Raw genomic sequence first — 13,756 nt, 5'->3', positions numbered from 1 at the left:
GGGCTCCAGGGCCCACGGTGACCTCTGTGCAGATGGGTGGTGAGGTGCCCCCAAGGCGGAACAGAGGCATTTCCCTTGTTCCTGCCAGGTGACACCTTCATCACTGTCTGAGCCTTCCAGCAAAATGCTGCTCCCACTATTGTTTCTGGAAGCTGGTCCTTAAAGAAAGGAAAGAACCGGAAGGAACTTCAAAGGCTTTTGCCCCCCCTCCACCTCTTCCATGGGCTGAGCTGCACCCCTCTGGCCACGGCCATGGCAGAGTCAAGGACAGCTGGAATCCCCCCAGCTTTTACCAATAATTCATCACCGTGCGGCCTTGAACATCCTCTCTGGGCTTCCTTCTCTTCATTTGTAGAGTGGGGGATTTAGACTAGACTATCTCTAAAGTCTAGTCATGACCTCTAAGTGATTACATTCCTCAACTCCTTCATCCATGTGCTCCCTCATTCATAGCACCGAGCACTTCCTGACAGAGGGGCTGTTCTGTCTGTCCTCCGGTTGTCTTCCTCCATGCCAGTTCCACCAGAGCACGCTTTTTGCTTGTTTGGTTCCCTGCTTTACCCCTGCCACCTACGGCAGGTAGCAGAAGCTTGCTACTGGAAGGGAATGAGCTGACCCAGGGCAGTTGCACACTTTGTAGACAAGGTAAGGAGAATTAACAAGGAATGGTGAGGCCTCCCAGAGCTAACAAGGGGGGTAGGGGTGGGTCTGAGGGAGTGTGGCCCAGCCGAGCTGTAGGATAGGATGACAGGACAGGAGCTGTGATCTGGGGCAGAGGAAAGTAGCCATTGCCAACCCCTGGTTCCAAGTGAGTGGGGAATAAAGACCCCCATGTTCTTCTCCTGCTTTTACCTTTTAGCTTCCCGTCGGCTGCAGCCATCTAGAAGCCAGACGGGAAAAGAGCTCTGAGACATAGTGCTTTCGTGGTCAGGCTCCAGGCCACAGAAAGGGNGGGGAGAAGAGGGGGGGGGGGGGGGGGGGGGGGGGGGGGGGGGGGGGGCATGGCACATTCCACACAGCATACAATGGACACTTGCTGAACACTTGATCTGGGTCAGAGTCCGCACTGGAGACAAACGTGTGCCATGAAGCTTTACAGAGCAAGGTCTCTGCCCTCCGACATGCCCTGACTGGATCTTGAAGAGCCTCTCTTCCCTCTGCCTGGGCGGAGGGTGGGGGGGTTCTCCTCTCTAAATGTAATTGGGGGCAAGCAAGTAGTTAAATCAGTCTGATTTGCAAAATCACACTGACAATGGACATGAGGGAGGCTGAGGAGTGAAGGGAGGAGCAGAGTAGGAAGAGGGTCTGGGGGGTCTGGGGGATGGGAACTGGTCCAGAACAGGAACCAGGCCGAAGGAAGGTGACCTGGAGGTTGTGGTTCAGGCTGCAGAGTTTGAAGGGTTCAAATCCCACTCCTTCACTCGTTTGCTGTGTGATCTGGGGCCTGTTTCTTGATACCCCTGATTCTGTTTCATCATCTGCACCAGTGGGCTGGGGGTGTGGGGAAGAAAGAACACATAGAAATTTTGTGCGGATTAAACCAGAATCTGTGAGAAGGGCTTAGCACGGGGTCTGGGCACATGGTGAACACTATTATTATAATTAGAGACAAGGGCCACCCCCCCAACCCCCACCATTCCATTTCTCAGGCAAGGGATCTCCACCCCCTCTCCAGCTCCATTTAATTCTGAATGTTTTAGGTCATTCTATGCCTGGCGTTCTGCCAAGGCTCTGACAAAGACAGGAGTTTCTGCTCATTCATCCTAATGCAAGTTCCTGCGTTTATGATAATAGGGGGAAAAATGCATGAAAGGGCTCGCTGCCTGTGGAGGGGAAATCTGCTTAGAATTGAAAATCCCGAGTCCTTCCTTGGCCTTGCTTTCCCCTCCCAGCGCTTTGGCAAAGGCTGCAGAGGGGAGGGAGGCTGGGAAGAAGAGGAAGGGGAGGAAGAGCTGGCCAAAGAGGACCAAGGGCAGTGGGGGGCAGGGGCAAGGCCCCGGCTCACCCGGGTGAATGGGTTTCAGGGAGGCTGAGGAAGCCTGCCAAAAAGGCAGAGTGAAAAGGCCAGGCCCCCTGTGGCGCGGTGCGCCGTTTCCATGGCGACACCAGCTGCTGCCGGCGCTGGGTGCTGGCTGGCTCCTTCTGCGGGGGCCTCGTCTGCCACCACATGGTTACCTAGCTCGGCGAGGAGGAAAAATCTGACGGGTCGCCTCGGCCCAGGGTGTCACCGGTAGCGCTCCAGGCACCATGCAGCGCTCTGCAGGGGAGACGGGTCCCGGGAGGTCACCCCCTCCAGTGTGGAGGCAGGGGCTGCCACGGGCCCAGCCTGGCGGGTACCAGCATGGGACAGGCTCTCCGAGGCCTGGGGGCCTTTAGTGGGAAACGGCGGGTTAGGGGGCCTCTGGAGGATGGATGGGGTGGTAGGACCCAGAGGCTGGGGGAGGCTTGACAGCAATATGGGAGAGGGCCAGAGCCCTGCCCCAGGGTGCCTGCAGGAGGTAAGGAGGGGATCCGAGCTATTTAAGAGGTAGAAGTGACCACACGTGGTGCTTGGGTGGAAGAAGGCTGAGGAAGTGGAGGCATCTAGAACATTTATCTCCCAGAGCAGCAGGTAGGTGGAGCTGTGCTCCCCAAGGCAGAAACCAGGGACCTGACATAAGCCCTCTCCTTACCCTCCCTGTCCCATGGCTCCCACCCGAGCCTATCAAGGACTTGAATCAAGGAACGGATCCCCAAGTTTGATGAGTGAATAAGTGAAGGGGGAAGAGATAAGAAAGTGTGTGCCACCAGTAAGAGAGCGATGTGTTCCACCCAAGTACACCCCAGCCCTCTGGGTGCACACCTGCTCAGGAAGCCCCAGCCACCCCAGCGGCCCCGGCCTCGCACACACAGACACACACCCTGTGGGACTGTGTCACCTAGATGTGTGCCAGTGCTTTTGGTATTTTTGGTCATCTTAGCATCCAAATCGGTATCACAAATTTATTGCAATATTTATTTAGTAAGTAAGCCGAACACCCAAGGTGGGGCTTGAACTCATGACCCTGAGATCAAGAGTTGCAAGCTCCACGGACTGAGCCAGGCAGGCGCCCCAGTTCTATTTGTGTTTACCCACTGCAGAGGGTTTGGTTTTTTGTTTTTGTTTTTACAAGCTGTGTCAGGGTAGAGTCCTGTTTTCTGACCCATAAAACAGGTCTACTAGCTGTGAGGGTGATGGTTTGCAGGCGCCCCTGTTTTAAGGAAGCAGCTCTGGCAGGTGGATGTTTCACAGAAAGCCAGGCAGGGTTACCCCCATGCTCTAGAGAAGGAGTCTCTGCAGCTTTCCTTTACGCGGTGCGCCACGAGGCTAGGGCTGGCCGTTGCTTCTGAAGGGCTCAATGGGCGTTGTTTTGTTTACTTGTTGATAATCAAATGTTGATTGTGGGAGCGTAAGGTCCTTGAAGCAGGGACTGGGGTACAGCTCACTGAGGAGTCCGTCCCTAGAGCAGTTTCCGGCTATCAGGAAGCACTCAGATTTTGCTAAAGGAGTGAGTAAGTGGACATATGAATGGATGAATCTGAGAACTGGCCAGTTTTTCTCATGCCTCCCTCCTCTGAGGGGCTTCAGGAGGCCAGTGAGTGGTTTTCACATTCATCTCGCCGCTGTTTCCAAGGAGAGCTGGATTCCCGACACCCCTGGAGACCACAAGGGCAATGGTGTTATTTATCACCCAACCAGAGTTCGCTGTGTGCCTCCCAGGCGCCAGGCCCAACGTGGACACCGCGCTAGGCAAGACGAACAGGGTCCGTAGTCTCCTGGAGCTTATGTGTGAGCGTGGCAGGCAGACAGTCATAAATGAATGAGTGAATGAGAAAATGCATTAAGTGGTATAGATGAAATGGAAAACAGCCTATAAGAGAGGGTGGACAAGGGAACCTGATTTCGATAGGACAGTCAGGGGAGGTCTTTTTGAGAAGATGGTACTCTAGCTGAGACCCGGAGGTTAGGAAAGAGCCAGGTGTGTGAAAAGCTAATGAGATGGTGCAGGGAGAGGGACCAGTGAGTACAAAGGCCCCTCGGCAGGAAGAAGTTTGACATGCTTCTGGAAGGCCCTTGGTCAGGGGTGTTGAAGGGCCTTGTAGCCCAAGGTGAGGGATGTGGTGATTTGAAATGCACTGACAGGGGCGCCTGGATGGCTCAGTCATTAAGCATCTGCCTTTGGCTCAGGACGTGATCCCGCTTTCTGGGATCGAGCCCCACATCAGGCTCTTCCTCTATGAGCCTGCTTCTTCCTCTACCACTCCCCCTGCTTGTGTTCCCTCTCTCGCTGGCTGTGTCTCTCTCTGTCAAATAAATAAATAAAACCTTAAAAAAAAAAAAAAGAAATGCACTGACAACCATGGTTACATTTGCATATGTGAATGATGGGATGTGACCCTCTCACTCTGTCTTCTAGGTGGAGGAGGGATTGGGAGTGGGGCGCACAGTTAGGAGGTGAGAAGTAAGGGCGACGTGGGCAGGTTAGGGTGGTGACCATAAGGATGGAGAGAAGTGGGTGGGAACGAGACCTGGCTGGGGTGGGGCTAAAGGATTGCTCCCGAGGAGCCGGAGGGTGGGGCGAATGGGACAAGTGTCCGGGACGCCCAGGTTTCTGGCCTGAGGACTCCAAGAAACCCAGTAAACGATGCAATGTCCAGCTGCCGTCAAAGAAAGACCTTCTATTTACTGGACATGTGAGACCCTTTCCTGCAGAGTCCACACAGGCTGGGCAGTAAAAGGTTCTGCTCCTGTTCATTAAATAGAGAGCCCCTGTGTGAATGGCGCCTCATGTGCCGACGTCTGTGAGACACGGTGCCCTGAGAGCAGAGCTTGGGTAGGGTTCTTATCAACCAGGGCAGTGTGGTTTTGTTTTGTTTGTTTGTTTGTTTGTTTTAAAGATTTTATTTATTTATTTGACAGAGATAGAGACAGCCAGCGAGAGAGGGAACACAGCAGGGGGAGTGGGAGAGGAAGAAGCAGGCTCATAGCGGAAGAGCCTGATGTGGGGCTCGATCCCAGAACGCCGGGATCACGCCCTGAGCCGAAGGCAGACGCTTAACCGCTGTGCCACCCAGGTGCCCCGGCAGTGTGGTTTTGAATCGTCTAATTCTTTCTGTGGCTGTCCCCCCAATTCTAGTCTTTGAAAGCTTGCCAGGCCCCGGTGGTCTGGATACAGGGCTCTGTTTTTGCAAGGCCTTTCTGGAAAAGGGGGCAGCTTCATGGCCCCAGAGGGGAGATGATGAGAAGCACAGGGATGGTGACTGTAGCTCAACACAACAAGGGAGAGCCTGCTAGTAACCAGAGCTTTCTCACGGGGGTGAGCCTCTCATCACTAGATGTATTCAAGGCTGGCAGGATGCTGGGCCATCCCCAAAGGGGGAGAGGCTCCACAAGGAGACTGAATCCCTGCAGTTGTGAAGGCCTCTTTCCTCCAGCTTCCCTGCATCTCAGGAGGACAGCAGCTGCCTCCCATGACCCCCCCAAAAGCCCCCTTGGCCGGCCCATTAAAGACAGCAGCTCAATCACAGCAAAGCCTGCCCTGTTTGCTCTGGGTTTAACAATCTCTGTTTCCTCCCCGCCCGTGGCCGGCAGGAGAGAGCAAACCCCAGCGTGGGGGGAGCTGCAGGGCCCGCTGATGCTGTGCAGGCCTGTCCAAGGCCTCCCGGCTTTTCAGGAGAGGGCGTTCTTTGGAGCCAGGCGTGGTCCCCTAAAACTCCTCCACGGACCAGCTGCCCTCCTCCGGAACACCCTAAGGGCGTCATGGGTGTGAGGAGGAGGTTGTCCTGACCAGGCAGTGCCCCCTGATGGAGAGAGCTCTGCTGGAGTCCTCAGGGACAGCGGCCCCCACGGGCCAAGGTGGGGCCCCCCTGAGCTGCCGGAGGGGACAGGGTGGGCCAGGCTTCAGCTCTGGAGAGGAAGAACCCCCCCTGAGAAGGCAGCCCCAGGCCACACAGGCCACCATGCAGCCCTGGGCCACCTCTGAGGACGAGTTCTTTGTTCGCATCCTGGAGCCTCCGGTTCCCTATCTGGAAATGAGATATGCTAATAGCTACTTCTGTGCGAATGGTGTAGCGCCGTCCGGGCACCTAGCAGTGCTTGATGGTGAGTTTTCTCCGGGAACGTTCTTTTCCTCCAAGTCCTCCCCTCCTGTCATCTAGAGGGGTAGAATCCTCACCAAGGCAGGGAGAGCTGGCCTTGTAGGGAGAACAGGGTCCTTCGCTGTCTGAAGGAGCCCTGCCTCTGCTGAAAGGGCTGCAAACTTGTATACGGGTCCGAAATAACAATAGAGAAGGCAGGAGGGAGGGTCAGCTGTTGAGCTGTGGGCCCGCTGGTGCCTGTCTGTGGGTGCCGTGGAGTGGGGCTGGCGTGGAGTGGGGCTGGTGAGGCTGGGCTCCCCCTCTCCCCTGGGTGGGGCTGCACACCTAGGGGCAGGGTCTTGGAAGGGGACGGTGGACCAGGAGATAGCAGATTAGCATTCCGGACTGGGGGCTCAGTGGAGAGCTGGGGGCCACCCAACCCGGTGGGGGAGGGGGAGGGGTGGAGGAGGCTGGGGGAGGGGCTCGGGGCTGGCTAGCTCTTTCAGCCAGCTGACCCTGTTATTTTTAGCTCTGGAATGCTCTTCTCGAACCCCCTTCAGTGTTGTTTATCTTGCTTTTGTGTCCCTGCTCCTAGGCCGGAAGCTCTGCGGCAGGAGAGGGTCAGTGAGGGAGGAGATTAGGGGTGCCAGAAAGAATAGGAGAAATTGGCTGGGGCTGGGCAGCGGGAGCCTTGGGAGCTGCTCCTTCCCTGCCCCCCCACTCCCACCCCCTGGCTGTCTTTTCCTCCTTTCCGCCTCTCCTGGCCTGGTTTGGGGCCCCCAGGTTAGTCCTGCTCCCTCTCCAGCACCTGCACTAAGACCTCCACTGGGCCTGTCAGACCCCTCGTCCCCTGGCCAAGGTCTCACTTGTCCTTCCGGGCCTTCCAGTGAGGTCATCCCTAGGGTGGGGGAGGCAGGAAGTGTGGGCCCTCGGACCCCTACCCCGGGGGTCAGGACAGTGTGGGTGCCTTGGAGGAACTCCTAAGTGCAAACGAACGGGGATTGCATTCCTTCTTTGAGGGAACCGTTGTTAGGACCAATGACCTGGCAAATCTATTGAAGTTCAGGAACCAGGAGCCAGGGCTGTGAGGGCTGGACGCGTCAGGCATGTCCCATAGGGTGCTTGGGGGACTGATGGGCCAGGAGTGTCCTGGAGTCTCTGTAGCAACATTGGAGAAGGCCACGCCTCTCCGCAGCCTGCCCTTGTCACTGCCCGGCTGGAGCCCAAGCTCTCTCTCCTTTTAAAAATAAATATAGGGGTGGGGCGCCTGGGTGGCTCAGTTGGTTAAGCTTCTGACTCACGATTTTGTTCAGGTCACGATCTCAGGGTCGTGAGATCGATCCCCATGTCTGGCTCTGTGCTGGGAGCCGAGCCTGTTTAAGATTCTTTCTCCCCCTCTTCCTCTCCCCCTTCCCCCACTCAAAATAATAATAAAATTAAAAAAATAAATATAGGGGTGCATGTATCCCCTTGAATTAGTGTTTTTATATATTTTTAAGTTTATTTTCTTTAGTCATCTCTACACCCCACGTGGGGCTCTAACTCACAACCCTGAGATCAAGAGTCAGAGACTGTCCCTCTGACTGAGCCAGCCAGGTGCCCCTGTGCTCTTGTTCCAGGGGTGTGTCGCTCACCGGTTCCTCTCCCTTCTCCCCAAATCTCGGGGTGCTAGTCCACACCAGTGCTGGGGATGAGGGACACTTTGGGTTCAAGTCCCGCCAGTCGGCTGCCTGAGGATGGGGGCTTCCAGACTACACTCCCCCTGCCAGACCCCTGTCACAGACCCCAGAAGGAAGGGGCAGCAGAGGAGAGGGGGTCAGTGACTGGAGGCAGGGAGATGTGAAGAGTGGAGGGAAGGACAATCCTGAAGTTAGCATGATGATTTCCTACTGTGTAGGTAAGCTGCCTCTTCTGGTCCTTTCCTTTAAGCCTTCTATAGAAAGGCTCCCCCCTCCCTTCCTTCTCATATAGGAAAAGCCCATGGGTCCCTGTGAAGGTTCTGGGATGGCTTGGAGCCAGAACTCTGAGAGAGGCCGAAGGGGTCAGCGGGGAGGCCCTGGGAGCCCTAGTGCTGAAGGAGTGGCAAAAGCGTTCTGGCCACTGGCTGCTGTCTGTCCATCAGTCAGTAACTATGCACTGGGCCCAGTGACAGCCTTGGAAAACCATGTGTCAACCTGGGGCTGGGCCTGCCCAGGACAGTCCTGGGTGAAGGCGAGGGAGGGGGAGCCAGTCACCTGGGGCAACTGCCCCCCCCCAGGCATGAGAATAATACCACTTAGAGGTGGGGAAGAGACAGCAGCTGCCATAGCCCAGGAAAGGCACTGACCTTTAGAACCAGAGACAGAAATAGCCCGGGAGAGGACAGATCTGTGCGGGAGAGACGTCCAGGCTGGGCAGGGGCAGGCCCAGACAGGAGGAGGGAAGGACAGGAAGAGGAAAGAAGGACAGCCAGAGCAGCACCAACAGCACCGGACACTGTACCAGGCGTTTCACATGCTTTCTCTCGCTTCTATCCCAGCTCCCCGTCCTCAGCATCACCATTTCACAGATGAGGAAACTGAGGCTTAGAGAGGCAGTGCCAAGCTTATAATGGTCAGGGTGAGAACTGATCCCGGCCTAGCTGGTCTGACAGTCCATGTCCCCACACTGTCTGCGGCACTGCTCCCCCTCCCCATGCCTGATTACTACTGCCATCATGGGGGGAGGCAGGGGTTCTCCGCTGAGCCTGTCCTCAAAATGGGCCCCATGTGGAGGAAGAGGATAATCTCTCCCAGGGGCCTCGAGGCCTCAAAAGGTGAACCTCAACCAGTTCTGTTTATTAAATGACCCCAGAGGGGCACCTGTATGGCTCAGTCCGTTAAGCATCTGCCTTCAGCTCAGGTTGTGATCCTGGGGTCCTGGGATCAAGCCCCACATAGAGTTCCCTGCTCAGCAAGGAGCCTGCTTCTCCCTCTCCCTCTGCTGCTCCCCCTGCTCTCTCTCTCTCTCTGATGACCCCAGAGCCCCTGCACCTTGGTGGCCTGTGACCAACTTCCCTTCCCTTTGTTGCTCACAGAATGAGGGGAGGTCAGCAGTTCTCCCGTGATTTCCCCCACATTATGCTGGGCTCAGGGCTGGGCAGAGCCCCAAGAGACCCTCTCCTGAGGCAGCGGCCAGGAGCTTGGGGGAAAGGCCCTAGCTCCAGCTGAGGTCTGGGAAGGTGAGAATAAGAAGCTCAAAATAAAGCCGACTGGCTGGCTGGCTCTCCATCTCCCTCCCCGCTGCCGGCTTCTCAGCCTCGGCAGCTCCCAGCTGTTTTTGCTTATCTCAAGCCAGGGAGGCTGGTTGCCTGGATACCGGTGCTTCTGATTAGCAGTTGGGTCCTTCTGGGGCTTGCAGAGCTGCCGCATCCCCAGCCAGCTGGGCACCGCATGCCAGGGCCCTCCTGAACCGGCCCTTGGAAAAGTGGCAAGGGAGGAATCGGGGTGCCAGGGAGCATGCTTACCAAGAGACCTCCCCCTCGCCAGGAGTTGCCTCAAAGGGGTGCTTTCTCCAGCCAGGTGGGCCCTGCTACTTGCTGGCTGTGTGACTTTGGTCATAGTAACTGCTCTGAGCCTGTTTGTTTACCTGTGAGGAGGGACACATATCCCCTGCCTCAGAGAATTGCTTAAGAGGAAAGGCGGTCATTAGATGGGTGCTCAGGGCACAGTTCCTGGATGATCACAGGCCCCTGTCTCCACCCGTCACGGTTAGGCCCCTCTGGACCCTGCCGTCTGTATGTTGTCCGGGGAGGCTGTGAGGGTCAGTGAGGCAGGCAGCCGGGGAGCCTAAGAGGATGTGGCAGTGCTCCTGCCTCTTTGCTCCAGGAGGAGGGCCTGCCCCACCTGCCCGGTGCTCCCCCACCCCATGCTTAGCTGAGGTGGGTGGTTGGGCCCAGGGATGGCTCAGGGAAGACTGTACAAGAGAGGCCGGGAGTGAGAAACCCAGCCCTGGCAGTGCGAGGTGGCCCGTCCCCTGGCCTGGGGTCGTGGGACAAGGCCCTGAGGGGCAGGAAAATGACCAAGGCAGTGCATTCTTCTTGTACCCTCAGGGCCAGTGGTCCCAAGGGAACTTCTTCACTTGAAAGGCAGGTGTGAGGGCTGAGCAGGCCCGAGAAACCTGAGGCCATTCCGCAGAAAGGGTTTTCCCAAGGCCATGCCTGTCCAGAGCCCGGCCCCTGGAGCCAGCAGCGGCTCTGGATGGGAAGCAGCAAATGACTAAAGGCTCCCAGGACCCCGAGAGGTGTCCATGGCCATCACAGACCCTCTTCTGGACCCTCTTGACTTAAGCAATGGGTAGAGGAGAAAAGGAAGAGTGGGAGGGGCCGGGAGGGGTCCGTTTCACCCGGGTCTTTACTTTCTTCCTCTGAATGGAGCATGAGATCAGCCTGTGCTTGTCGGCAGCGAAGAGTGGAGTCCATGAATAATGCAGAGAGGATCACAGGGCAGCGAGAAAATGGTTAGTTTCATTAAAGCAGTGAATGGGCCCTGAATACAAAATGGAGGGGAGGCTGGGGGCTGGGGCGTCAAGGGAGAGCCAATGCCGCTGTTGGGGCTCCTCCCTCGGGCCCCGGTCCTGTCACCTGGGCATCTGCAGCCGCCCTGGGCATGCAGACCAGCCCCAACTGCTGGGTCCTGCCCCAGGCCAGCCTTCCAGTTGGCTAGGGCCGCAGGAGGCAGGGCCCACCACTGCCTCCCAGAGGAGCCTGTGCTGGAGAGCAGGGGATGAACCTTCTCAGGGAAACAGAGGGAGCTTCCAGGGACGCCCTCTGGGGGGAGATGTACTTTCAGCAGCTTGGGGATTTGGGGAATTCTAAAGGATGGGTGTTCTTGGGGGGCACCTGGGTGGCTCAGATGGTTAAGTGTCTGTCTTCAGCTCAGGTCATGATCCCAGGGTCCTGCTCGGCAGGGAGTCTGCTGCTCCCACTCCCTTTACCGTACCCCCTGCTTATGCTCTCTCGCTCTGTCAAATAAATAAATAAAAGCTTAAAAAAAAGTAAAGGACGAGTGTTCTTAAGAGTCAAAAGAAGAAAGTAAATCCCATCAGGAGAGGTTTGCCAGAAGTCTGGGTGGAAGGGCACCCACCCACCACCTCATGGGGAGGGCCTTCTTACCCAGGAAGCCTCAAAGTTACACTATGGGCATTTTCCCCCGACTTCGTAGGGGAATCTGGGGGGGGGGTTTTACAGGACAGAGACAACATCAAATTTGAGTGAGCAAATCTACACAGCCCCTAGGTAGAGACTGCAGAGTGGCCCGAGTCTGGAAAGGTGGGTAATAGTACTGTGTCATGGGTTGTCACGTGAGAACCACGAGCCACAACTTCTGTACTTGCTTCTGCTTCCAGACTTGGTGGTTGCTTCATGATTTGGGAAGGGGGGGCCGGGGGGAGTTCAGGGACCATCAGAGCAGTCCAGTGCAAGAGGCCGGTGTGGCAGAGGGCCTGGGCCACAGCTGATGGCAGGAGCGGTGGTCCACAGACAGCGCCAACCATTCTCGGTGGCTGGCTCCATGGCCGTGGGGGAGAGAGGCGTCAAAGGAGACTCCCTGCCTTCTGCCTTGGGTAACTGGATGCCGTTTATCCAGAAGAGAAGCCCTGAGGCTTTAGAGCTCGGGGATGGAGGGAAGATGCTGAGTTTGAGACTCCTGACTGATTGGCAGTTGGAAAGCCGGTTGAGAGTTTGAGACTGGGCCTTGCAGCTGCCCTGGGCACCGTGAGTACAGGCAGTCCAGCCCCTGCCTCCTCTGTGCACGGGGCTGAGGACAGTCCTTGCAGCTGGGGCCTGGGGCTAAGGGTAATTCTGTTACCCAGCACAGTTTCCCTGCCAGGAGGGGACCCTCGGCAGGCCTAGCTACTCTGACCTCTGAAGCCCAGGGCACCCGAGGCCCTTCTCTCTGCTTTCAGTCAGGCCCTGGAGCAGCCCCATGATGTCTTTCCCATGGGCAACATCCCAGGAGAAAGGCTTCCATTTTTCTCTGCCAGCAAGAAGCCCCGAGGGGCTCGAGTGCCCTGGCAAACACCAAGGGGTACCCTGGGGTGTTACCCTGCGGCGGTGGGGGGTGTGGGCAAGCCCATTACCTCCAGGTGAGCATGTCTGCTCTCTGTTGCCTCCCAGCTCCCTGAGGGGCTCCTGGGTCCTCTCCTGCTGCACCCAACTCCACACCACAGTGTCACAGAACGGTTTCCCGTAATGTGTCCCCAAAGCACGGGCACGCAAATAATCCAATTACAGGGAAACAAGTTCAGCTGGGGGACGGGGGAGAAAGCAAGCTGTTTAAAGAGGCCCAGGGGCGCCTGGTTGGCTCAGTCAGTTAAGCGTCTGCCTTCGGCTCAGGTCATGATCCCAGGGTCCTGGGATCGAGCCCCACATCGGGCTCCCTGCTCAGTGGGGAGCCTGCTTCTCCCTTTCCCTCTACCCTCAACTCGTGCTTTCTCCCTCTCTCCAGTGCTCGNGCCTTCGGCTCAGGTCATGATCTCAGGGTCCTGGGATCGAGCCCCACATCAGGCTCCCTGCTCAGCGGGGAGCCTGCTTCTCCCTTTCCCTCTACCCTCAACTCATGCTTTCTCCCTCTCTCCGGTGCTCGCTCTCTCTCTCTCTCAAATAAATAAGTAAAATCTTAAAATAATAATAATAATAAAGAGGCCCAGAATGCCAGGTGAGGCTGCAGAACAGCTGGACGTCAGAGAGGAGGCGGCTGTGGGGCTGGTGGGGGACGGGGAGTCCCAGGGACCCGATAAAGACAGGTGGGTATTCAGTCGAATGGGAAACAGAGGAAGGCAGACATGCAGATCAAAGGCGTCTTGGCAGGATCTGGCAGACACGGTATCATTTATTCACGCGTGCTTCATCCACATGCTCCAGGGACTGTTCTGAAGAAGCTGAGGAAGGACACAGTCCTGGTCCTGGAGAAGGTCACGCTGTGAGGGGCAGAGACAGGGCAGGGCTGCAGGAGACAGAGCGCTGACCTGAGCTGGCAGCGGGAGGCAGTGTCCTGGACATGGTGGGCACAGCTGAGTCTACCTTAAGGGAGAAGCAGCAGACATCTGAGAGAGGAGCGGTTGTGGAAAGACCCAGAAGCAGGAGAGAGCCTGGTGCTTCCTGAGAGCTACTGTTGGGTCAGAGCATGGCTTGAGAATGGTTTGTGTGTTTGTGCGTGTGTGACGGTGTGAAACAAGATGAGGTACACCAGTAGGTAAGAGCTGCCTTGCTACAGGTCCTGTGTTCTGTGCTGCAAATTTTTGTACCTTAACTTGAATGCAGTGGGACACGTTTAGGTGACATGGTAAGGTGTGTGTGTGTGTTTCGAAGATTTTATTTATTTATTTGAGAGACAGAGGAGAGCACAAGCAGGAAGAGGGACAGAGGGAGAAGCAGGCTCCCCTCCGAGCAAGGACCCTGATGTGGAGTTCGCTCCCAGGACGCTGGGATCGTCCTGAGCCGAAGGCAGACACCCAATAGACTGAGCCACCCATGCGCCCAAGATTTGAGGACACGCTGGGTTGCCAGAGACTGAGAGCTGCTGGTTAGGAACCTGCAGGACATCAAGGACGAAGAGTCAGGCTAACTGACCGAGCTAAGAAAGCTTCTCAGGGGCGGGAGATGGTGGGTTGGATAAAGGAGAGGATGAGGGAGTGCGCTGGG

Source organism: Ailuropoda melanoleuca, chromosome 14, assembly GCF_002007445.2.
Source record: "Ailuropoda melanoleuca isolate Jingjing chromosome 14, ASM200744v2, whole genome shotgun sequence".
Lineage (NCBI taxonomy): Eukaryota > Metazoa > Chordata > Mammalia > Carnivora > Ursidae > Ailuropoda > Ailuropoda melanoleuca.
The sequence above is the reverse complement of the archived record's forward strand: the minus strand, read 5'-3'. Positions refer to the sequence as shown.